The 27484-nt window shown below is 41.5% G+C and overlaps 1 protein-coding gene across 1 annotated transcript in view; it reads left to right on the top strand.

The window, feature by feature from the left end:
• The window catches only part of Clstn2 (calsyntenin 2), a 607199-nt gene that overhangs the window by 137997 nt on the left and 441718 nt on the right, over positions 1-27484 (top strand). The gene's annotated exons all lie outside the window — the stretch shown is intronic.

Raw genomic sequence — 27484 nt, 5'->3', positions numbered from 1 at the left:
GAAAGAGGGAGAGGGAGGAGAGGTGGAGAAGAGAGGGGGAGTGAGCATGCTTAGTGGGAAGAGTGACATGTCTTTTGAGCTTATGGATGTCAGTGCCAGCCTTCCACACTCCAGTTGACCCACAGACCTGCCAGCAAGCAGCACCTTGATGACTCCCCCACCCAGGTGGTTCATACTTTGCAAATATTAAGGTGAACAATGAGGCATCTGATCATTTTTTGGTACACAGGTTTTTGTTGTATTGTCTCCCAGCATGCTTGCATTGCCCCCCTGAAGTAATGTCTTTGCTGTTAAATTACCCAAGGAAGCTGGGGAATTTGTTCCTGCACACTCCTCTCAGAGATCATCAATAAATAACAATAAACTGGGAGGTTTATTATAAAGCCTTCTGCTTTATAATGAGGCTATTCAAGGTTGGAGTAGCATGAGTATGTAAGTATGTGTTCAAGGAGAAAGAATGAGAAGATGTGTCTGTAGCAGACGAGCGCTAGAGACCTAGCCAGCCTCTGTCAGGTCATTCAGGGGCTGTCTAATGCTAAATCCACAAATGTTCTAAGGCTGGGAAGAGCATGAAGCCAGAATCTGGCAGCAGATCTGCATAGGACAGACAACCCTTAGTGCCCTTTGCTCTCCATGTACTTCATAGTTTAACTCATGAAGGGCAAAGGGAAAAAAACTATGATTAATATAACTTTTTTCTTATTAAAATATATGTGCATTTTAGATAAGAACAAATAAGGAGAAAAAGAAAAAAGGTGAAAAAAGAAAAAGGAAACTAATAATTTCATTATTTATGAATTACCACTTTAGCTTCTGTGAGTACATCTTTTCCTACTTTGCATAAATTTTTTTTTTACCAAAATGAATCATACTGCATGCTTTTGTTTTGAATCGTACATTTAAAGTAACTATATATTGGAGACAGAGTTCTATGTCAATAAACACTCTGGCAGAGTGTGTTAATGACTATATTGTACTTTGGTATGTTAGTACAGCATAATGTATTTAACTGAAATTATAATGTTGCTGTTTTCTCTTTCTCTTATAAACCATGCTACAACAAGCAAGCTTGTAGCTAATTTGATCCAAATTGGGTGAGTGCTCCACTCACACCAGCCAGCCCCCCTTTTGCCTGGACTCACGTGGTTTGATATGAAGGATTTTCTATGTCTCAGTACAGGATATGACAAACTGCAAGAGTGTTCCCACTGGTTTATGGACATCCTAGTCACAGCTGCTTTTACCACATTGGTTGATAATCATCTGCTCTTCTTTCGTCCTTCCCACTGGACCCAAAGTTATTTCAGCTAATGATTCTTATTATCTTTATAACTCTGAGTCCTGTGGCAGAACTCAGGAAGATTACTATATGCATTCATTTAATAAATGCCTGTCCAGGACCAGTGTGATGGGCCCTTTTCCAGGCCCTGGGGAATATATCAGTGTACACAGTATGATAAAATCCTAGCTTGTGCGTAGCTGAGCTGCAGAGTCAGTTTTTGGCCTCTCACAGGAAGTGGTTTCTTCCCTCCTCAAAGCCCAACTTCCTTTGGTGTCTTTCCTGGCCACTCTAAGCCATACTGAGCACCCTAAAATTGTGAATTCACTCTACAGTATGGAACCCTGGGTGATTTATTTGCCATTTACCTTTGGCAGTATGAATTATTTTCTATATTTAATAGCTCTCTCTGACCTCCCTAGCTAGATTCAGAACACCTTGAAGGGTCACTGCAGATACAAACACCATGGTTTCTGTGTCCAAGTGCTCACAGCTCAAATGCTATCTCATGCTCAGGGCTGCTCCATACATACTATCAGGCCCAGCCAGGAATCATACCTTTTAGCCATTGGTTACCCATTTTCTCTAATGTGATTCCCTAAATTTTAATGGTTGCGGTACATTGTTCAAATTTAAATTTACATGAGCAACTGACTCTAAGATGAGAGGGAAAGGCCCAATTCTCTCAATGAAATGCAAAGCATAGAGAAGCTATCAGAAGCAAATTCAGGCGAAATTTCTTTTTAACCAAGGAATGATATCTGAGACAGCCTAGCTGTGAATGGGAACTCTTTTAAGCATCTATAGCTGGAGCTGAGTTCCTGGTTCTAGCTCTAATTGTTGGCTTTCTCCAGAGTGTTAGCTATTATGACCACCTGTGCCCCTCTTCTCCACTGCCCCCATGTCTTCTACACCATGCTGGACTGATTGCTTTTTTATCCAAACGCCACTCAGATGCATTGCAAGGTTCCCAGTGTTTCTTTCTAGTGCCGCTCTAATTTCTCATTGAAGTCAAGGCTTTTAGAGATTCTGAGAGTCCTGGTGGGCTCTCTATTGTTCTCATTCTTTGTTTCTATGGATGACACACATGAATTTGCAGGCAGAAGAAATGTAATAGACACCGTCTTCTCAGCATGAGGGGTTCTCCCAATGCCTTTCCCTGGTGAAATGGCCTATAAAGCCCATCATGCCTGCATGGAGAAAAAAAAATCATTATTTCCCTCTCACAGAGGGTAGGGGAAACATCCTTAAGACTGAAGTTTGCAAATGCTCAAACCTAGAAGACTCTTCCATGAACCACCTTCTAAGTTATCTCTCCTTGTATTCTTTCATTCAGCTACAAATGGTTATTTTGCAGGAGCTGAGAGCACCTGGAATAGGCTTGTTCCTCCACCACATTGAAATGTTTGTCCTCCTGGATTCCGATCTGAGCTTTAATGTGATTAAAGTCTATAGTTGCATCTCAGGGGAAGAGGCTGGAATGAGACAGAAAGGAATCAACTGTGTAGTTTCTGAGATTGGTGGTGAAATGGTAAATTGAGAAACTTACTTTTAGTTAAGGAGGATGGAAAGGAAGCGGTATACAGGGAAGCATGGTTCACCATGTATGCGGGCAGACCTCTAGCTCCACAGACACCCTGACCCCTCTCTTCATTGGATCAATGTTAGCAAATACTCCCATCAGCTCCCAACTATCAACTGATCATCTCTAGTCTTCAACATTGGATGTGAGCTTGGTGACACAGTCTTACCTCTGCTGCCTGGTTGGTGATTACTTAGGAATTAAATAGATAGTAGAATTTGGAATTGTCCAATGCACAGCATGTAGTCACTGTGGTTTGGGGCAGAATTGAACCATATTTTAGCCAACTTGTGATATAACGTATTACTGGAAGCATTACAAAATTAAAGTGACTTTTTAATCGGGGATTGCAAAGTTGACAGCAGCCTGTCTCTAGAGCTTCCTGTAATGAGTGTGTTGTCTTCAATAGGAGGCCCCGGTGACTGATGGGCAAAAAACTCTGCCATGGCCTGGAATTATTATGCTTGCACACAAAGGAGGGGGAGAGTGACAGCTTGGTGATCTATTAGCACTGTCTGTGGGGTTAATGGTGAGCTCTCTCACTGCTAGTGGTCTGTAAGAGAGCAAAGAAAAGGGAAATGGAGCAGGGGAAAATCAATAGTATTAACAGAGTCATGCTAATAAATGCAATCATTTATTTTTGGGGTGGTTTTTATTGAACTGGTTTTGAACCTGATCCTTTCCTTTTTAGATTAAACGTTGAAAGGAGTAAGATTTGGAGGGGGGGGGGAATTCAACTTTCTAATAGATACAGCAGCTATGATGACCAAAGCCAGAGTTTTCATAGTCTTTTTAAAGAAACACTGAGAGATGGGCATGTATCCATGAACGGGAGACCATAAGAATGCTACCCCACTGGGCGGTGGTGGTGCACGCCTTTAATCCCAGCACTCGGGAGGCAGAGCCAGGTGGATCTCTGTGAGTTCGAGGCCAGCCTGGGCTACCAAGTGAGCTCCAGGAAAGGCACAAAGCTACACAGAGAAACCCTGTCTCGAAAAAACAAAAAAAAAAGAATGCTACCCCATCAAGAGATAAGCATGTATCCATAGCAGTAAACCATAAGAATGCTACTCCAAAGGGTGATTTTTTTCCTGCGAGGAGTTTTGAATTCTGGTTCTGTTTGTTATGAGTGGTATGACCATTGGCCAATTTCTTCATCTCTGCAACAGACTCTCAGTAGTCAGTGTTACTGAGACTCATACAGCATCACACATACCTATAACAACATCCATCATGGTGCCTGGTGAAGCAGCTGCTCATCAAAAGTTTACTGATGCTGACAGCTTGGCATTTCACACCTCATTTTACTCCCCCAGTTCAGGGACCTCCTGGCCAAAAGACAAGAAAGAGCTGTACAGTGTAAGTGCCCAATTCAATCTGCTAATTAACAATAGTAACATTAGAATTAACATTTTAGGAAATGGAGTAATTATCTAAAAGATGGCCAGGTCTGGAAATATCCATGCAATGAGTCCATATCATGGGCACCACAGAAGGAACACTGAGCTTAATGTGAATGAGAAATAAGAGTCTACATTTTTAAGTCTCCAATAAGTTTCAAATATCTACTTTTGTTTTTTAAAGAATACATTCAAAGGAGCAATGCATTGATTGTCACATTTCACTTTTAAAATGGCCTAGTATATACAAGGTTAGTTAGTTTTTACCATTATCAGGGGGTATTAATATATATTGGTTTTGAGCTAGGTATGATATTACTTCCATCATTTGATGCTACAAGACATATAATTCATAGCTTACAGAACTTAGAGCCTATTAGAAGGAAACTAGCAAAATAGCATGTTCTGACCAGTTACAGAAATTCTTATAGACATTCATAGCTGGATCTGGATTCCTGGTCTCAGCTCCATTCTAGACCCTCTCCTCCCTAGCATATGCCTGCCAATGACCGTCTCTTCCTTCCATGAGAATGAGAATAGCACATTTCATGTAGATGTAAGTTGCACAGTTAGAGTGAGCCAGAATGCACATTCCAGTCTCGTGTTCTTACTACCTCCTGGTAGAGAGAGGATATTGGCATCTAGAACACCATCCTTCCTCTTCAGATCTAGTTAAAGCCCTTCCCCCAGACTTTGACATGTAGGCCTCTAATAATGCTCATGTAACTCACAACACCATGGTTATCTGGTTTAACGATCTTTAAATGAACTTTAAAATATCATAAACAATATCCACTTCTCCGAACCTTAGTAGGGGTGGCTGACACACAGAAGGTCTTGGGGAAGGTTGAATGAATGTTGGAAGATGCTACTCAACTCCCTAACCTTTCTTTTGAGGCACAGTAGGTCATAGCCTCATCTGTTCAGGGTCCTGTTAGAACCATCATAGCAGCTTTCTCTGGTCCATCCATCTCTTTTCACTAAGACTAAAGCTCTTGGAGCCCACTACCTCTGTTGTCCCTCAGGACAACTACCTCCTTCTGGTGTCTGTGCTCTGTCCAAGGTGCTGCCAGCTTCACAGGTTTCCAAAGGCTTCAACTCTGCGCCTGTGTTTACTCTTCTATTACTGAGGACTCCAGGAAGCCTCTGTCTCAGACATCCTTCAATCACTCCTCTCACCAGGCTGCAACTTTGTAACCCTCCCAGCCTATTCAGCATCTGTGATTTGCTACAATAACAAGATAAGTGCACAGTGTTGCAAGGATATAAAGATGGCCATTTCAACCACACTTCTGCCATTTAGCAGCTGTGGGACGTGTAACTCTCTAAGCCTGCTTTTCCTCATCTCCACAAGAGACTGAAAGATGTATATCATGAGATAAATTTCCCAAGGTGCACATTTGATTCAAAGATTATGAGAATATTTTATACAGAGGGGTATCATAAAGATGGCATTGGTGGCTAGCTGACATCCCCAAATCCTCAAACCTACATCTTGTAGTGTCTCCAGAGATGTCACATGCACACACACACACACACACACACACACACACACACACACACACACACACACAATTTCTTTCTGAAAAGTAGTCCTCCAAGAAAAGGGAAGATGCTTGTGTTGATGATAGATGAAAAAAAAGTGAAAATGTGTGATTAGGTGATGTCTCCCTGCAAGAAAACAATGGATGAAAACTTTGTATCATAGCAGAATTTGTCAATTTAGATTTTTACCCTCCTTGGGGCAAATTAGCCACAACTGCCAGGAAGCCACTAGCAATGAATAATGAGGGAAAGACAAAGAATACAAAAGTATTGAAAGCGTTGGGAAGTTTCATTTATTCTTTGTGTTGAAAGATTGATTTCTTGGTGCCAAGGTTGATGTTTCTCCTCTTTTGCATGTTTGCATTAGTATTCTGTGTGAAAAGTTAAACACTTGAAATGGATAGAGATTACCTGCCAATGCTTTCTCCATGAATCAGATTCAAAATGCAAACTGTGACACGAGGCAAAGACATTTATTTTATTTAGTAGGGAGTCGGGAGAGGAAATTGCTGGCTTTCTGTGTGGAGACCCCAGGCACTGGTAGGCCACACTAGCATATTCTTTTCTGCTGCCTCCATTTTATCCAGTCCCCCACTCCCCACATCTCCTACCTCTTCTTTCTCCTAGACTGTACCTAGTATCTTGTCACCCATTCTGACCTCCCCCAGGCATCTTTGTGGAGTGGTGGGTAGAGCCCTACTCATTCAGGTGACAGAATTCAGTTTTCGTTCTTCTCTGGAGACCACAGAGAGCTTGGGGTCACATGATCAAGTTCTGTAATTTCATAGTTATTTGGTCTTCAGTAATTTGTTACCCTCCCCTCATGTATTTTACCTATTAATGCTTATTATTATTTATACACTGCAGCTGTAACTGCCCATTGGCTGATCTATTCAAGTGCTGGTAACCCCATGTGTTGCTCTACCCTTCACCTACCTGCAGTTAATGGCAAGTAGGACATTTCTTCCTAGCTGTGTGGAGACAGAAAGCCTGTTAGAATACTGCAAAAACACCTAAACGAAGAGGACCTTAATAGAATCTGACTCACAATGGGGATGCCCCTCCTGAGGCAGCACTCTTGACCTGACTCTCTTACTCTATGTCCCTGGGCAGGAGAACATGCAGGGATTCATTCTATTCTATCTTTTCTGCAGACTTTCTCTGAAAATTGTCTAATATAGGCTCCTCTCCTGTGGCTGGTGGTGTCTTCTGTCCCATTACTTGACCTTCAAGGACTGTGGTTGCCATGGTAGACTTGGGCATGATGTGAATGCACCTTTCTTTGTAGATTAGTATTTGCTGTGGAGAAACTGAGAAGTAGGCCATGTTTCTGGGCTTTGCTTTGCAGGAGAGTTGCCTCCATGACACTTCATTCTTGGGGCCAGTATGAGCTAGATTCATAGTGGATTTTAAGAGCTTCATGCCTTGGTCCCTGTTTACTTGTACAAGTCTGATCACAATATGCTCTTCTTTTTGTTAGAGGAGTTGCTTTCTAGTTCTTCACACAACTTGCTCATACAACTGCCTTCAATCAGTGCTCTGCCACTGTCCACTTTCTGGAGTTATCTGGCTATTCTGGTGCATCAATTCAGATCTCCTGGCAGGATCCTCAGTTTACACAGTCTCCTACTTATCTCTCAGTCTGAGGTGCAACCTCTGCCAGCAGTAATGTGGGTGCTGAAAGATGAGGAAGAATTAGGCATTAAGAAAAGGAAAAATAAAAAGCAAAACAAAATGAAAGTGTTTGAGAAGACACCTTGGTGTTTAATGTACTTGTTGCACAAGCAGCAAGCATTAGGATTGGAATTCAAATCCCCAGAACACAGATAATGTCTGGTGAGTGTGACAGCTTACCAGTAATTCTAGCATTTGGAAGGTAAAGATGCCTGGAGCAAGCTAGCTAAACAGACCAACAATATGAGAAAGCCTTATGTTTGATTGAGAAACCTTGCCTCAATAAATAAGGTGAAAAAAAGAGGAAAACTCGTAAGTTCAACCTTGGGCCTTCACATGCATGCACACATGCTCTCTCTCTCTCTCTCTCTCTCTCTCTCTCTCTCTCTCTCTCACACACACACACACACACACACACACACACTTCTGTATACACATGTGTGTCCATGCACATTCATAGAGGCACATGTACACATCACACACATACAAATGAAAACAGAAAAACAACAAAAAATAAGGCATATGCACTTGCTACAGTAGCCTCATATCTTGGATATATCTTTTTATATGCATCTTTGTCTCAGTTGCAAACATTGACCTTAAGGAGCATGCAGGAAACACATTCCTTCTGAATGGGTGTAGCCATGCACACATCCCCCTCCTATGCCAATGAAACCATTCTATTTCCTTGGCTGGAAGATGCCTTTCCCATCTCTTGGCCTGTTAAACCCTGTTATGTATTAGCTGAATTGTTAATTTCCCCATGGCAAACCTTTTGACTGCTGGCCATTGAATAGGGTTATTTCTAGAAGCACTGAAGCTTCTTGTACTCTTTAGTCATTGCATTCATTATATGTTCATTTGATTTGCTTGATGGTTTCAACATTTCATGACCCTTCTCAAGTTTGTAACTGTAGTTCAGAACAATCTAATGTGGGTGCCACTCTGTAATCAGTATTTGGCATAGGCAGGGGTCAACCATGCTGCTTCATGATGAATTTGTGTCAATAGCAGAATAGCTAAATGAAGTAAGGTATAAGTTCATCAATGGTTGGATGAAGGGATGCTAGCATTAAGCTAGGCCTTCCCCTGCAGCAACTTCTGGTCATTCAGAAATAATCAGGTATTTGATGTGTGCCTTTATTTTCCTCTTCAAAACATCGCCCATTCTTTGCACCTTGGGTCTTCCATAACCCTGATGTCCTTCATCCATGAATGCCTGCACTTTCAGAAGCCGAACTAGCTGCTTATGCTCAGTGGTATGTGTGGAGTTTGTATTTTTCATTAAGGATTTCTAGCCACTGGCTTGTTGTCTCTTTTAGCTCAGGAATGTCATATGGTTCTGGTGGTCACACTGCCTGTGCAGCATTTGTGGACTGGACACAGTCATGCATAATAAATGGGAAGGAGAACATTATGACCATGTATCCTAAGCTTAGCACAATTTTTTTTAGCATTTTCTCTATTTTTATTCTATCTTTAAGTAATTCACTCATATTCTGCCTCTATTCAATAAGATCAAAGATGAACTCTTGATACTTATATTTTTATGTGACATATAAACTGAATATCAGTGGGAATCATTCTTCATTGCCTCTAGCAGGCTCTTATCAAGGAGGGGTAATAAGTTCTTTTGATCTGGGAATGTAGATCTTAATGACACTATATGACCCCAGAAGAATGGGAGGTCACATCCAAGTGAGTCAGCATAACCAGCTTTCTCTTTGCCTTTCTTGTGGCAAATTGAACACATGCTCACCTCTCAGTTTCCCTCCTGGGGTGCAGCAGCACATGATTGCAGTGTTGCTACCTCTTGATAGAAGAAGCAGGTACACAGGGACAGAATTGAGGCTGTGACCACTCTAAATGAAAATATACAGTGTCCTTTCTTACAATATAAGGAAGTAGACAAAGCACTGAGAAGGGCATGGAAAGATAGGGTCAGTTTTTAGCAGAGCTCTTGAACAGTTCTGTGAGTTCTGATGAGTCGTTAATATGTAGGCTTTTACTAAGGTGAGATGCAGAGATACATATGATAATGATAATATATGGATTATTTTTTTTAATTTTTGTTTTTATTTAAATAGCTTTTCCCCTTTATTTTACATACCGACCACCGTCTCTCCTCCCTCCTCTCTTCCTGGCCCCACCTCCACTGTTCCCTCAAGTTCCCATTCCTCCATCCTCCCTTCCACACCCCAGTTTACCCAGGAGATCTCTTCTATTTCCCCTTCCCAGGGAAATCCATGCATACCTCTTTGGGCCCTCCTTGTTGTCTAGCTTCCTGTGGCTGTGGATTGTAGGTTGGTTATCCTATACTTTACTCCTAATATCCATGTATAAGTGAGTACATACCATGTTTTTCTTTCTGGGTCAAGGTTACCTAACTCAGAATAATTTTTTCTAGTTCCATCCATTTGCCTGCAAATTTCATGAGGTCATTGTTTTTTACAGCTGAGTAGTACTCCATTGAGTAAATGTGCCACATTTTCTTTATTCATTCTTTGGTTGAGGGGCATCTAGGTTGTTTCCAGGTTCTGGCTATTACAAATAATGCTGCTATGAACATAGTTGAGCAAGTGCCCTTGGGGTATGATTAAGCATCCTTTGGGTATATGCCAAAGATTGGTATAGTCTGATCTTGAGGTAGATTGAGTCCCAATTCTCTGAGAAACCACCATATTGCTTTCCAAAGGGTCTGTACAAGTTTGCATTCCAACCAGCAGTGGAGGAGTGTTCCCCTTACTCCACATCCTCTCCACCATAGGCTGTCACCAGCATTTTTGATCTTAGCCATTCTAACAGGTGTATGATGGTATCTCAGAGTCATTTTCCTGATGACTAAAGATGTTGAGCAATTCCCTAAATGTCTTTCAGCCATTTGAGATTCTTCTGTTGAGAATTTTCTGTTTAGATTTGTACCCCATTTTTAATTTGTATTATTTGGTATTTTGATGTCTAGTTTCATCAGTTCTTTATATATTTTGGAGATCAGCCCTCTGTCAGATGGGGGGTTGGTGAAGGTTTTTTCCATTCTGTAGGCTGCCATTTTGTCTTATTGACCATGTCCTTTGCCTTACAGAAGCTTTTCAGTTTCAGGAGGTTACATTTATTAATTGTTGATCTCAGTGTCTGTGCTACAGGTATTGTATTTAGGAAGTGGTCTCCTGTGCCAGTGCATTCAAGGCTACTTCCCAATTTCTCTTCAATCAGGTTTAGTGTAACTCAATTCATATTGAAGTCTTTGATCTACTTGGACTTGAATTTTGTGCAGGGTGATAGATATGGATCTATTTGCATTCTTCTACATGCCACTATCCAGTTATGCCAGCACCATTTGTTAAAGATGCTTTCTTTTTTCCATTGTAATCAGGTGTTCATAGATGTGTAGATTTATGTCAGGGTCTTTGATTCAATTCGATTGATCCATATGTCTGATTTTATGCCAATACCAAGCTGTTTTTTATTACTATAGCTCTAGTATAGCTTGAAGTCAGGGATGGTGATACCTCTGGAAGTTCCTTTATTGTACAGGATTGTTTTAGCTATCCTGGGTTTTTGTTTTTCCATATTAAGTTGAGAATTGTTCTGTCAATGTCTATGAAAAATTGTGCTGGGACTTTAATGAGATTGCATTGAATCTATAGATTGCTTTTGGTAACATACTTTTTACCATGTTAATCCTACCTATCCATGAGCATGGGAGATCTTTTCCTTTTCTGATATCTTCTTCAATTTCTTTCTTCAAAGACTTAAAATTCTTGTCATATAGGTCTTTCACTCATTTAGTTAGATTTACCCCAAAATATTTTATATTATTTGTGGCTATTGTAAATGGTGTTGTTTCTTTGATTTCTTTCTCAGCCTGTTTATCGTTTGTATATAGAAGGGCTACTGATTTTTTTAAGTTAATCTTGTATCTCCCCCCCACACACACACACATTACTGAAGGTGTTTATTAGCTGTAGGAGTTCCCTAGTAGACTTTTTGTATACAATCATATTGTCTGCAAATTACAAAAGTTGGACTTCTTCCTTTCCAATTTGTATCCCCTTGAACTCCTTTTGTTATCTTATTGCTCTAGCTAGAACTTCAAGTATTATATTGAATAGATATGGAGAGAGTGGAAAGCATTGTCTTGTTCCAGTTTTAGTGGAATCTGTGGTGATATTTTGTTTTAATTCTAACAAAGAAAGCTTGCCTAAAGAGCAGAGGGCAGAGCTAGATACTAGTTAACCATAGAGGCAGTGGTGGCACATGCCTTTAATTCCAGCACTAGGGAGATGGAGACAGGAAGTAATATGGCCAGGTGGACAGAGGAATGTAAGGCAGGAGGAAACAGGAGCTTGGCCCTTTCAGTCTGAGGATTCTGTAGAATAAGAAGTCTCTCGAGTGGCCGGTTCTTCTACTGATCTTTCATCATTTACTCCAATATCTGGCTCTGGGTTTTTATTATTAAGACCAATTAGGACTCGTCGTGCTACAGGAATCACTTTGAGTTTCTCTCCATTTAATTTGATGTTGACTGTTGGCTTTCTATATATTGCTTTTATTATATTTAAGTATGTTCCTTATATCCGTGATCTCTCTAAGACCTTTATCATGAAGGGGTGTTGAATTTTTTCAAAGGCTTTTTCAGTATCTAATAAGATGATCATGTGGGGTTTTTTTGTTTCAATTTGTTTATATGGTGCATTACATTGACAGATTTTCATATCTTGAACCATCCTTGTATCTCTGGGATGAAGCCTACTTGATCCTGGTGGATGATGTTTTGATGTGTTCTTGGATTCAGTTTGCCAGTATTTTATTGAGTATTTGTGCATCGATGTTCATGAGGGAGATTGGTCTATAATTCTCTTTCTTTGTTGCATCTTTTTGTGGTTTGGGTATCAGGGTAACTGTAGCCTCATTAAAAAAAAATGACAATGTTCCTTCTGTTTCTATTGTGTGGGAAAATTTGAGGGGTATTGGTGTTAGCTCTTCTTTGAAATTCTGGTAGAATTCTGTGCTGAAACCATCTAGCCCTGGGCTTTTTTTGGATGTGAGACTTTTAATGACTGCTTCTTTTTCTTTAGGGGTTATAGGTCTATTTAAACTGTTTATCTGGTCTTGATCTAATTTTGGCATATGGTACCTATCCAGAAAATTGTCCATTTCTTTTAGATTTTTCCAATTTTGTTGAGTACAGGTTTTTGAAGTATGACCTGATGATTCTCTGGATTTCCTCAGTGTCTGTTGTTATGTCTACCTTTTCATTTCTGATTTTGTTAATTTGGATAGTCTCTCTCTGCCTTTTGGTTAGTTTAGATAAGGTTTTGTCTATTTTGTTGATTTTCTCAAAGAGCCAACCCTTTGATTCATTGATTCTTTGTATTGGTCTTTGTTTCTATTTTATTGATTTCAGTCCTCAGTTTGGTTGTTTCCTGCTATCTATTCCTCTTGGATGAGTTTCTTTGTGTTCTAGAGCGTTCAGGTGTGCTGTTAAGTCACTAGTGTGAGATTTCTCCAAATTCTTTATGTAGGCACTTAGTGCTATGAACTTTCCTCTTAGCACTGCTTTCATATTGTCCCATAAGTTTGGATATGTTGTGCATTCACTTTCATTGAATTCTAGGGAGTCTTTGATTTCTTTCTTTGGTTCTTCCTTGACCCAGTGGTAATTCAGTTGAGAGTTGTTCAGGTTCTATTAGTTTGTAGGCTTTCTGTGGTTTGTGTTGTTGTTGAATTCTAACTTTATCCCATGGTAATCCAATAAGATACAAAAAGTTATTCCAATTTTTTTTGCATCTGTTAAGATTTCCTTTTGACCGAATATGTGACCAATTTTAGAGAAGGTTCCATGAGGAGCTGAGAAGAAGGAATATTCTTTTGTGTTTGGGTGAAATGTTCTGTAGATGTCTGTTAAGTCCACATGAGTCATAATATCTGTTAGTTCCCTTATTTTTCTGTTAAGTTTCTGTCTAGCAGACCTGTCCATTGGTGAGAGTGGGGTGTTGAAGTCTCTCACTATTAGTCGGGTTTGATGTGTGATTTAAGCATTAGCAATGTTTCTTATTCAAATGTGAGTGCCCTTGTATTTGGGGCATAAATGTTCAGAACTGAGACTTCATCCTGATGGATTTTTTCCTGTGATGAATATGAAATGTCCTTCTTCATCTCTTTTGATTAATTTTAGTTTGGAGTCTATTTTGTTAGTATTAGGATAGCTACACCAGCTTGCTTCTTAGGTCCATTTGATTGGAAAATATTTTCCCAACCCTTTACTCTGAGATAATGTCTGTCTCTGAAATTGAGATGTGCTTCCTGTATGCAGCAGAAGGATGGATCCTGTTTTTTGTATTCGTTCTGTTAGCCTGTGTCTTTTTATAGGCAAATTGAGTGCATTGACATTAAGAGATATTAATGACCAGTGATTGCTAATTCCTGCTATTTTGTTGTTGCTGCTGTTGTTTTGGTGGTGGTGGCAGTGTGTGTCTGTTTCCTTTCTTTAGGTTTTGCTGGTGTGAGATTATCTGTTGCCTGTGTTTATGTGGGTGCAGCTAATTTCCTTTGTTTGGAATTTTCCTTCTAGTACTTTCTGTAGGGTTGGATTTGTGGATAGGTATTATTTAAATCTGGTTTTATCATGGAATATCTTGTTTTCTCTGTCTATGGTGATTGAAAGTTTTGCTGGATATAGTTGTCTGGGCTGGCATCCATGGTCTCTTATTGTCTACACAACATCTGCCAAGGACCTTCTGGCTTTCAGAGTCTCAACTTCACTGAGAAGTTGGATGTAATTCTAATAGGTCTGCCTTTATATGATACTTGGCCTTTTTCCTTTGAAGCTCTTAATTTCTTTATTCTGTATGTTTAGTGTTTTGATTATTATGTAGCAAGGGGACTTTTTTTTTGGTCCAGTCTATTTGGTGCTCTGTAAGCTTCTTGTACTTTCATAAGCATGTCTTTCTTTATATTGGGAAAGTTTTCTTCTATGATTTTGTTGAATATATTTTCTGTGCCTTTGATGAGGAATTTTTCTCCTTCTATCCCTATTATTCTTAGGTTTGTTTTTTTTTATAGTATCTCAGATTTCCTGAATATTTTGTGTTAAGAATTTTTTGGATTTAACATTTTCTTTGACCAATGAATGCTGTGGAATGTTCTGTATGGCAAATGTGTTGCTAATTAGTTAATAAATAAAACACTGATTGGCCATTGGCTAGGCAGGAAGTGTAGGCGGGACAAGGAGGATAATAAAGCTGGGAAGTGGAAGGCTGAGTCAGAGAGACACTGCCAGCTGCCACGATGAGAAACAGCATGTGAAGATACCGGTAAGCCACGAGCCACGTGGCAAGGTATAGATTAATAGAAATGGGTTAATTTAAGCTGTAAGAACAGTTAGCAAGAAGCCTGCCACGGCCATACAGTTTGTAAGCAAAATAAGCCTCTGTGTTTACTTGGTTGGGTTTGAAAGGCTGTGGGACTGGCAGGTGAGAGAGATTTGTCCTGACTGTGGGCCAGGCAGGAAAACTCTAACTACAAATGGCGTCCAACGTGGTGGCAAGAGTTTCCACCTAAAACTGAGAAAAAAGATTCTAAAACGGAGCTAAAAACAGTTCCTAATTGTCTCTCTCAAATGAGCAGCAGCTGCTGGTTTGAGCTCCTTGTGGGTTTCTGGTGTGCGTGCTCGACCTGCAGTTTGGCGGGAATGAGGCCTCTGCAAGTGGCACATTAAGCTGCGTGGTGGATTTAGCCTTTGCAGGTATAAAACAAAAAAAGAGGTTTCTGGACTACACGCTGCTTGGATAAAAGCATAGACCCATGATAGCTCCCAGAGCTGGTGGTAAACGTAGCCATGATGGGAAGCTGAGGTGGGCGGAGCCAGCAGCCACAGCTGCTGCAGCTTAAAGCAATAGATTCACAATAAGACAGATTCAGATGTAATAGTTTACAATGTGTGTAAAATATACATAGGCTTGAAAGAGACAAAAAAGGTGATATATAAAGTTATATAAACAAATACATAGTTTTAAAAAATAAAGTCTTTAAAGAGACAGTAAAGGTAGTATAAAAAATAAGCCACGTAAAAATGGATATTACACAGAGAATCTGGATTGTGTTGTCTTTGGGATTTTTAACTGCAGAAAAACATTTGATTGTAAAAGCTGTTGAGTTATGCCAAAATGTATATTTTAAAGATACCTTGACTTCAAAATTTGGATATAAGGATATGTTACTTTGGAAAGGAGGCTCTGCTTTTGTTTCCACAGAAAGCCAGAGGCTATGGATTTGTTCCAGATTAAGACACATCAGGTTTGACCAGCCAAGACCCCCTGAAAGGTCTCCGATGACACCATGGCCCAGATGATCCAACATCCAGAATGGTTTGAAGGCAACTGGCTCAGACGATACACCCTCATGGACTATTTCATAATCCTAAAATTTTCTTTGTTTCCCCATAAGATACAGCGCCCCCCTCCAGCAGGAAGTAGTAAGAGAAGCAACGCCCAAATTCCCAAATTGTATGTAATTTTACTTTGTTAAGGTTAAAACCTTCTTTTTGCTCTATCGTGTCTTCAACACCTGAGATTCTCTCTTCCATCTCTTGTATTCTATTGGTAATGCTTGCATTTGTAGTTCCTATTCATTTTCCATTTCCAGAATTCTCTCTGTTTGTGTCTTCTTTATTGCCTTTATTTCAATTTTCAAGTCTTGAACTGTTTCCTTCACTTGTTTGATTGTTTTTTCTTGGCTTTCTTTAAGGGATTTATTGATTTCTTCCAATTTTTTTTGTCTGTCTTTTCCTCAACTCCTTTAAGGGAATTTTTCATTTCCTCTTTACGGGCCTCTATCATCTTCATAAAATTACTTCTAATGTTGCTTTCTTCTGCTTCATCTGTTTTGGGATATTCAGGTCTTGCTGTTATATGACCACTGGGTTCTGGAGATGCCTATTGTCTTTATGTTGTTGCATGTATTCCTACACTGCTGTTTACCCATCTATATTTGGGATAATTATAGGTACAGATGTTGATTCTTGTGATGTCTTTGTTGGATGGGTCTTATATTCCCTTATCATCTGTTTCCTTTATTGTCTTTTGGCCTGAATGGCCAAGGGTTATGGTAGTTGCCTGGTCCTCAGGTCCAGTAGGTTTGTCTCAGCTGAGGTTTGTGGGGGTTTGGGTGCCTAAATGCAGCATAGCCTCCAGTTCTTCTAACTTGTGTGGGCTTTACGTGTGCCTATGGAGTCTGTTCTTCCTACTAGTGTGGGGTGTGCCTGTGCCAATGGAGACTGTTCTTCCAAATGGTGTGTGGTGTAGGAGGTTCTTGAGCAAATTCTAAGACCACAAGTTCTAAAAGCCTGGGGGGAGGGTAAAGATATTTTTCTGAGAATCTGTTTGAAACTGCTTTTCAGCAGATTTACCTGTTTCTCACTTGCAGTAACAATGAATGCAACACTGCTAAGAATTCTCACTCACCTTGAATTGAGACTCAGCCAACCTGTGGGGTGTGTATGTAAGTGTGGATGTGTGCATCTGCATGCAAGCTTGTGTCTACAGAAATAAATGGAGTGTACATGATCCATGAATTTTGTTCTCAGCATGCACAGCTGCATCTCCCCTTGTCAGTGCAGCATTTCTAAAGAGAAGTAGAACTTTTCTTGGATGATCAGATACTTTGAATTCTTGCAGTTTCTCTTCTCTGGTACAGTTGAGGGGTGATTGTGTTTGCAGATGTATGCGTTATTCATCCAGGTCTCTGTAGACACCTTATTTCTTGCCTTAGAAAAGACATCAACAAACAGATGGCTGTCACTGACACTGCACTGTTGTGCTGAAAGGTGGTGGCTTGGAACATTTTGTTCTCTTTGCAACCAGGATTCCTTCCAACTGGAAAGCCTCAGTGCCTCACAGACACTCACTGGCCAGTCTCAAATGCACTTACTTCTTTCTTTCATTGAGCATATATGTGCAAAGCTGTGGGTAAAAGCTGATATTTTACCACAGAAGGGCTTGCTCCAGATATTCTGCTCTCAATCCTACCCTCATATGGAAGCAGAGAGGGGCCCTTTGTACTGTGGATACTTTTCTTAAGAATCCAGTTTATCTGGGGGCAACTTAATATGTCCAGAGAGCAGACATAACTTGCTGTCTAGAGATGGTGCTGGAGTTCATTGCTGAGACTTTTATCAACCTGTTCTATCAGAGACCCTGCCCACTCTCATATCCCTCTCTCCATGCCCCCAGACCTCTGTGAATACATGCTCAGTCAAGGTATGCCTACAGACTGAAACTTGAACCCTGAAGACTCCTGGGCATGTGTAGCCTTGCAAGGCTTTGAACCATAATCTCACTTGTGATGGAGTTGTGTGTTTTAGAACACGTATTTTAGGTCTTCATGCAAGTGTATAGTCAACTTTGTTGCACATCATCAGCTAAAGTACCCTTGAGACAACTCCTTGAGAAACACTCCAGGTGGGGATTTGACTCATTACTGATAGAAGTTTTTAAGTACATTTGTTTAACTAGCTACAGATTTATCTTGAGGCTTCTTATCCACCTAATTCATCGGAATATCACAATGTAATACTGTTGTGGCACAATCTTTATACACTGTAAATATGTATTGCTCTCATTGTTAATAAAAAGCTGATTTGCCGATAGCTAGCCAGAATTTTGGGGGCAGAGAGAATGCCAAGAAGAAGGGCAGAGTCAGAGGAGATGCCAAGAGATGGAGAACAAGCAAGACATGCAGAAGGAGCGGTAATAGCCATGAGCCATGTGGCAGCATATAGATTAATAGAAATAGGTTAATTTAAGTTGTAAGAGTTAGCTAGTAACAAGCCTGAGCTATCAACTGAGCATTTATAATTAATATTGAGTCTCTGTGTCAGTTATTTGGGAACTATTGGGCAGGAAAAAAAGTCTGCCTACAAAATACTATCTTATAGACATTTGGACACATTGTGCTGATACAAGTAGCAGAGTTCTCTGATGTGGTAGTGCCAAGAGATAAGTGTGGGACCTCTTCATTCCTATCTTGAAAAGGATGTTGAGGTGATGTCTCTGTTCAGTGGATATCTGTATCAGCAATGTCTGTGATGGAATGGGGTAGCAGAGCAATGGTGGTGGATGGTGTTGTACATGGACCACAGGCTTTGCAGCCAGACTTCACCAAGTCAAGTCTAGATCTTATACTTTCTGTGGTGTTCTCAGAAAAGCTACTTCTGCCTCAGTGTCTAAGTATCTTCACCTGTAAATTGATAATGTCCACCCCAGAGCACTTTGGTTTTTGTGGACTGAACCATTTAATATATGCTATCTACATGTATGGTATCCCACATATAAGAGTGAAATATGAATACTCACTGCTACTGTAATTAATCATTAACACACACTTCTGACCTTCAAGCCAACGACATTGTTAAAACTCATCTCATACATTTGTCAACGATAAGCTTATTTGGGGTCCCAGATCTTACTACATTGTTTTCTAGGTGCCTGTAAGCCATCTCTTTAGGGTGTTTGCTACAGTTTCCCTGGGTGCCCCTGTAATTTAACAGATGTATGCTCTGAGAACCACGCTTTTTAAATACTTCAAAATGAACGTTTCTGCTGCTGCTTGATCACAACACATTGCTGTCTGTCTTTCCATAGCTACCATTGACAAAGCCTGGGAGCACATCACACACACACACACACACACACACACACACACACACACACACACATACACACACACACACACATACACTCACACTCCTAAGAGCTTCTAATTCATCACCTCATTTCTTTCTTACAATAGCCTTTTCTTTCATATTGTGACTGTGGTCATCTGGATTTTCACAAATAAGAGAATTTTAAGATTGAAGATTTAAATCTCTTGGTAGAGGTTGCTCAGCTGCCAAAGGGAAGAGCCTGGATTTGAACTCAGGACATAGCTTACCTGAAAGTTGATTTGAAATCCTTAAATAGGGAGGAGGAGAGTGACAACTGATGTTTAAAGACAGGATGGATAGTTGGAAGGAAAGTTCTAGATTAAAAACCAGTGTCTTAAGACCACATAGATTGATTGTGTCATGTATATATTTAGGTTTCGTAGAGTTTAAGGATGGAGGTGGGAACAGTATTTTGATTCTGCCTTAGCTTTCTTCATGAGATCATGGAATAGGCTTCTGATGCTAGAACAGAGCTCAGTAGGTTTATGGATCCAAGATCAGGCACACTAGCTGATTAAAAGTTTATGCAGGTTTCACACTGACTTTTTTATTTTTAAGGTCCTAGGTAAGGGACTTGGAGAGATAGTTCAGTTGCTGGATGTTTGCTGTGCAAGCGTGAGGACCTGAATTCGATCCTAAGAACCCATGTAAGAAGTTGAACATGATGACGCGTGACAGTAATTCCAATGCTGGGAAGGTAGGCAGACAGGTCCCCCCCGAGTCACTGGCCTGCAGCATGTAGCCTACCGTCTTCTGTGACCTTCAATGAGAGAGATTGCCTCAACGAACAAGGTGGATAAAACCCGAAGAACGACCCCTGAGGTTGACCTCTGGCCTTCACACACACACACACACACACACACACACACACACACACACAGAGGGAGAGAGAGAGAGAGAGAGAGAGAGAGAGAGAGAGAGAGAGAGAGAGAGAGCAAATTAAAAATACTCTTTACCTAGTTAGCTAGTTAGTTATTTATAAGCATTCTGTGTTGATAGGTCTAGTTTTTACTTCTCAGTGAAATTCTCTAGAGAGGATTCCATTCTTCAGTTGAAATGGAAAAATCACACTGCTGAGGCTTCTCAGAGGAGGATGAGTTTGACCTAATCAAGCATAGCAATTTGTGACCTGGGAAGGAGTTTGGGGCAGAGGAAGCAGTGTATGACAAAGCAAGGGGAGATAGAGGCATTTGGAATGTTCAGATTCTGTCAAGATATTACCATGATTATAATGTAAATTCCAATGGAGCCAGCTCAGTGGAGACTGGAGTTCTATCCCCATGGGTCCCATCATGCAGGACCAGGAGTGAGGACACCAAAGAATTGGGAGTACACATTTCTGTGGCTGGACGAAAGCCTGGAGGCAGGAGAATTCCCCTCATTATGCCATGACATCGCTAACACATTGGATTCTTGAGGCCCATTATCCTTACCCCTTTAGGAAAGCAGATGCAAGCACAGTGGCTTGGTTAAAATAAGATTTAGAACACTTTTTTATCACAGAAGCGACGGTACTGTCATAACAGCCTCTGTCCCATAGGCAGCATTTTCTATTAACAGTGGAAGATTTAACAGATGTCCATTATCTGGGAATGGGATTTGCTCTGATAATGGCCAGACAATGAGTTCCAGACACAGTTTGTAATCCACAGTCTCCTTTATTCTTGGACAGAGCACATAAATCAAGGTTGACTTTTATGTGACACCTGGACACACCATAACTTGTTAGTAGAGACATTTTTCTGCAAGTCTTGTGTTTTCAATCTGAAATTCAGCTGAGCCACAGTCTCCTACTCCCACTCCATTCCACAGTTATGGCCGCCATGTTACACTGACATTTAAGGTCATGGGATCTAACCTTCACAGAGCTGTAACTTGAAAAAAAACAGAGGAAACCTACTCTCCATGGCAGTTGTCAGTACCACCTTGGCCCCTCCCATCGCTCCTTCCAAATGAAGCCCTTGCTTTGTAGCCCCTTTAATCAGTCAGTCTGCTCCATCTTTCTCCAAATCAATGAGAGAAAGACATTATCCATGGATCGACAAACTCCAGCATGTGTCAAGTAGAATCTAGATGAAGTCTTGACACCTCTCCTCTGGAAACTTAAATCCTCTTGCATATAAAACACTAACTCATAGAAAATAATTACAGTTCATTCTCATTGGAGCAACAGGCTTTACCATCCAGAGAAGGCCTCCTGGAGGCGGTGAGGGGGGGGGGTCTATGTATGACAAGACAAATGATAAGCAGGACATTAAGACCAGATGTTGCTGAATGTAATCAGGGCAGGAAACAGGAAAAGAGGTGAGTGAAGGAAGTCAGCATTATGGAGATGAAACAGCTTTATGGTATAAAGTTGAAGATCTTCAACCATCAGGTTAGAAGAGGGGCCTGGGCCTAATAGTGGAGAGCATTCATGTGTGGAGCCAATGAAAAAATTCCAAGGAATGCAAATGTTAGACTGTTTACCCTCAGAACACTTGAGGAAACAGCGTAAGGGAGAGAGGACTTTTCACAACTGACAGCCATAGCGGTGTCCCCCAAGGTCACAGTGATCAATTGCATCCATCCCTATAAGAGACAGAATGTCATGGTGGCTGAAGCATGTACCTCATGGTTGACAGGAAGCAGAGGATAAGACAGGATAGGCAAGATATACTCCCCACCCCATCCTAATTAGCTTTAATTTTCAGCTTGACTCAGCCTAGAGTCATCTGTGAGGAAAGCCTCCATTGAGGAATTGCCTTGATCAGATTGACCCATGAGCTTGTCTATGGGGCATTGTCCTGTCTATTAATTGTCACAGAAAGGCCCAGCCCTCTGTGGGCAGCACCATCCCTACCTAGGCAGATGGTCTTGGACCATATAACAAAGTTAGCTAAGTATAAACCTGAGAGAGTTAGCTAGAGATGGAGACAGCAAACAGCATCCCTTGATAGTTTCTGCTTCAGGGTCCTACCTTGGGCTGTTCCTGCCGTGACTTTCCTCAGTGATGGACTATGACCTAGAAGTGTATGCCAAATAAATGCTCTTCTCCCCTCGGTTGCTTTTGCTCCTGTTGTTTTATCACAGCAACAACATGAATCGAGCACACCATCCTAGCCACTTCCTCAGGGATAAAGATCCTCCAGCTGGACCACAGCGCTTAAGTTCTCCAGAACCTCCCTCAAATAGTGCCACCCAATAGTATCCAACCATTCAATACGTGAGCCTTTAGAGGACATTTCAGATGCAGATCTTAACAGTAAGGCTTGTCACAGTATGAGAGAATGGGCCCACAGACTTGGTCACCATCTGTACCACCCGGAACAAGGTTTGAACCTCTGAGAGCCAATCCCCATGTCTTGACTTTAAGTATGAGGTAATGACCCTGACCTCTGTCAAGCTCTCTCCATGTTATTATTGCAATCATTAAGGCTATGCCAAGTGGATAGCCAGTGCTTCATACATTTGTGGTTGTCCCATGATGGAGACAGTAGAGAGTGGCTGAACAGGGAGCCTAGACTCAGGGCCATGGTACTAGGTTGGAGAGCATGAGGCCAGGTTGGTGAGAGGAGCAGAACTCTCTTGAACTTTTTAAAACCTGGTGAGAATTCAGAGACAAAAAGCAGGTGTCTTCCTGGGAACCCACCTTTCAACTGTACCCATCCAACCACTGTCTCCCGAGAGGCTGCACCAGTGACAACATTATATATTTTTAACTCACTGTCTGGCTCCCAGATTTTGTTAGAGGAGGGATTTCCTAGAAACCATGGGTGCATGCCTGGGTGCCACATGACAGCCACAGAAGCTGAGAGGATTCCATTTTCCAAATCTGTTTACAGTTTGGAGATATATTAAGAATGTTTACGGTGACTTGATGTGCTTCTCTATGGAATCACTCAGGAAAGGAAAATCATTTCTTGGTGTTTTGATGCTGAAATATACAAAGCGTGGGCCATGCACCACCACAGGCTCTCTACAGCTCCTCAGAGCCAAGCACAAAGCCAGAGAAACCAACACAAAAGGAACAATGTCCCATTAGGGATTCTATTGATGATGTGCTTAAAAGTTATGTTGTGTTTTAAAGTTTTATTATGAATGGGGACAATGGTCTCCTGTGTTCACCTTTATTGCCTTACTACATAATATTGCAATTTCCATTTGTTGTGCCTAATTCCCCCCATTCATCTTAAAATTCCCAGACCCTAGCCAATGCTCAGAGTACAGTAGGTAAACAGTAAATATTTGTTGAATAAACAAATATGCTTCTAAGACCAACCATGCCTTAAAAATCACCTAGGGAACTCTACAGACGGTGTTCCCTAGGCTTCCCTTGTAGTGATTGTATTGGCAACGCCCTCCATGTCTGACCACAAAAGCCAGGATTCAGGGTGTGGATCTCAGAGGGACTGTAGCTCCTGAGAGCACAAAGTGTGTGACTCAAGCCTTCTGAGCCTGTTTGGAGAACTTTAGAGCTTAGATTCTGCCTGACTGTTCAAGGGACTGGGGAGTCCTCCCAGTCCTCACTTGGGAACACACTTTGATAAGCTGGGGATCCTGCCAGGACATGTGAGCTTCTTGATGACGCTACACTTGATATTCAGTGGAATAGAAGGAGGTGTCAGGGTTTGGGGGCAGAGTCCTTCCTTGGGAGTGTCAGTGGATTTATGTCTTTTTCTGGAAAATGGGTTACCAATCACAAAAGGTTGATTCCCTTTCATCCTCTGGATGTTCTACTCCCCCCTTGATTTTCAATTTCTGCAATGAGCTAAACCAGCAGGAGACTATCACCAAAAGATATGTAGATGCTGGTGCCAGAACCTTCAGACCATTAGCAAGAATGGACCCCTCTTGTTCATAAATCACCTAGTCTCAGGCATTCTATTATAGGAGGAAAAAGAGACAAGGCAGTACAGGAAAAGGTTGTACCCATTGTGCTCTGGGCATGGCATTCACCATTGGCCCGTTCATAGTAGAAAGCTAGTACTTAGTTACCACATGTAAGCCATTTCCAGCTCTGAGCCCTTGTCTTCCAACAGTGGCCACAGATGAAGGCATAGTCTTGCATAGGATTGCAGCCGAGAGTAATGCGATGTCCTCCAGGGTAACAGGATTTGAAACACCATCAGCAAAAATGACTTCTCAGAGAGCAGTGACCTGGGAATCAATTACCTTTACATATGATTCCTGCTTTCTAGGCTGATTTCTGTATACCACACATGCTCACAAACTATGAGGTAGTATGTGGGTGGAGAAAGTTCATGCAGAGTATACCCCCTTACACACACACATGAGAGCAGTACTGTAGGGAGCTATGGATCCCCATTGTAGCCCTCCTAGCCAGTATGTCAGACCTTGTCTTGGGACTGGTGACAAGGCATTGCCTGGATGATAAACATTCTGTCCAACACAGGGTCTTTTTCTCTGAACACCCTGGCTAGGAATGGAAGTTGGGTGGAGGGCGCAAGTTGGGTGGAGGGCGCTGCCCGACTCTTCTAGAGGCAACCAGACTTTCCTGCAATGTCCAATGTCTGTAGTCTATCTGAACTCTAGTAAGGCTCTTTACTACCTAAAAAATTCAAGTGAGAGCTATAGAGCAAGTGAGAGAGAGAGAGAGAGAGAGAGAGAGAGAGAGAGAGAGAGAGAGAGAGAGAGAGAATGGCTTTAGACTCAGTGTCTACCTATGTGGCTTCACAGCCCAGCTGCTCCTCTAGCAAAGACTGAGTCAATGTCCCTTTCATCTCTCCCAAGCTGAACTCCTGGGTAGCACTAATTGAGGCTAAGTAAACACAAACTAGCCAATGAAACCCCAAGTCTGTTTAAAGTTGAGTAAATGATAATTGAAGCAATGTATTCTGACACCAGGTAGGTCAGCCAGCAGAGCTAAACTCCGTGTCCACTATGGCTCGAAGCTGTCTGTGCTGCTGTTGCCTTTAGCCTCCTGTTTCAGCTCTCCCCACCCCTTGCTTTTCTCTGCTTCTCTGTCATCAAACAATGAAGTCAGGCTTATGTGATCCTTCTGAGTCTTGCATCTTTTACTCTTTACTGTTGACTCATACTGCCTCCAAACACCAGTGACTGGACTGGCTGAGGAGGATGGTTCTGCCACCCTGCTCTCTGCTCTTCATAGATTCATCATGTAGGTGGGGTGGGAGGAAACCATGGTACCTTCTACTCTAGCTCTCCCAGGAGAAGCATCTTCCAGTGAGGAGTGAGTAGGATCATTCTGAGAGGCACAGGTGAACACGGTTTATTCGGAGTTACATGTTTATTTCACTGTATGATAAAATGAATGTGATGGTTCTGTCCAACCTATCAGATAATAGCAATTCTATCTTAAGGATAAGCCAATAAAGTGAGCTCATTCAAACGAAATAAACAATAAGAACCAGGACTAGATAATGTGCAAACTGTGTCCAGGCAGGTCAAGAACTTAAGAATATAATACGGGGTTTAAAGAATTGCTGGGGCCCAACCTTGTGAAATCTAAAATAGATAAAATCTTAGGTCTCCAAGGATGGAGCTTCCTCTGAAGCCAATCATCTATTTCACCTGAGAAAAGGAAACTTCCCCTCATTGATAGATCTTTAATTGCAGTTTTGACCACCAGCATTTCTATTTTAAGAATACCAAACCCAAGTCCCATGCCAAGGTGAAGGAGAAGCTTATGTTGGGGGAACTTGGCAGCCAGGCCTTCCCACTAGGGCCCCTCTTTCAGAGCCCATGCTGTGGGGAGTTGGGTGGCTGTCCTTGCCTGAGGTAACAGACCCAGGAGGGGCCAGGGCCATGCATCCAACCCATCTACTTGCCTTCAGAGACCATGCCTTTTCTCATATTTTCCTTAGGGGCTGTGGAGTATCCTCAAACTACAGAATCTATGACTTGAATTAAGGGTGTTTTAATTTCGCTCCATGCCCTTGAAAAATAAAATTGACCTTCTATTTTCCCAGGGCTGGCAGATTCCTTTAACTCTCACAGGCATTTTAATTAGCATCAATTCTGTGTATTCAAGAAAATGAATTTTTATTTCAAAAAGTTTGGAAGCCTCTGTAAGGAAGAAAAGAGGGGGAAAAATCCTAGCAAATGAAATGTTCAGCATTCAAAACTCTTTTTAACTTAAAATTGCAACATCATAAGTGACTAAATTAAGCAGCTAGAGAGTTTTGTGGTGTTAATTCCGTGTCCTTTCTTCCAGCATGGCAGACGAATGCTGGGGGGAAAGGAGACTATAGTGCTCCTGGGTGTCCGTGCCCCTGAATTACACTGTCAGGCAGCTCCCTTTAATATGGAAATTGACAATTTTCTAAGGTCTCGGGGTGCTCTGTCTTCACCCCCTTTGTGACAGATGTCATTGATAGCAAAATAACTTTGTGAGTGATGCTGCCCACAACTACTGTCTGGTGACAGCTCGGGCCTCCCTGTCTTTGCCAGAAACAGCCCTGCCTCTTTGAGGGCTTGAAGTGGTAACGTGGATGCTTAGGCAGCCCATGAAACCTTAAGCAAATTTTATTGGCTGCATTATGAGAGGTAGCCAGTATCCTTAACTCTACCAATAGATATTTATGAGCAAACTTCCTCAGTCGTTTCTTGATTCATTTGGTTGCCCCATCAATACCAGAAAATAATCAGTATATTAAGAGTACCCAGGGCTTAGGGACAGTCACAGTGGACAGACTACTAAGAAGGTGGTGGATTAAGCAAATGTGGAGCATGAGCTTTTGTTCTGAAATGTCTTCCTCAATTCCGACCATGTGGGGAGTGTCCTCTCTGAAGCTGTCTGTGTCATGTCCCGCTTTCAATACTTCGGATTGCTGGGCCATATTCCTTGATGCGCTCATGCCTAACACCCAAAATTAACAGTTACTTAGCCATATCTAGTCCCAGTTGACAGAGACATTGTCAGAGGATGTTTAGCGGAAGAGAACACGATGCTGTCAGAGGAGAACTGGAGGCTCCCATTGGCTGTCATTATCCTACCACTAATGTTAGCTAACAGCAGATGAGAAACAGGCTTCCTCCCCTTCGCTCATCATCAGCACCTTGCCATTGCTGATAATAGTGTTCCATGTCGGCTACAACCACATCCAGCTCTCAGACCATGTGGAGATTCTAGTCTGTGTCCTGACAGCAAGTGTTGGCCAGCGCACTAAATTTCTACATAAAATGAGAGAGAGAATGAGTGACTAGAAATGAATGTTCAGCTGCTTGGACCGTGTTAGTGATCAGTGACAAACATCTGTGTTCTTTTAGTGCTATGTGTTTTCCAAGGACAGTGACAGCCATTCCAAAACCTGTAAATGAACTTGAGGATTTGGGTG

The sequence above is a fragment of the Peromyscus californicus genome, unplaced genomic scaffold (genome assembly GCF_007827085.1).
Source record: "Peromyscus californicus insignis strain IS unplaced genomic scaffold, ASM782708v3 Scaffold_11__1_contigs__length_118956290, whole genome shotgun sequence".
NCBI lineage: Eukaryota > Metazoa > Chordata > Mammalia > Rodentia > Cricetidae > Peromyscus > Peromyscus californicus.
The sequence above is the reverse complement of the archived record's forward strand: the minus strand, read 5'-3'. Positions and strand labels throughout refer to the sequence as shown.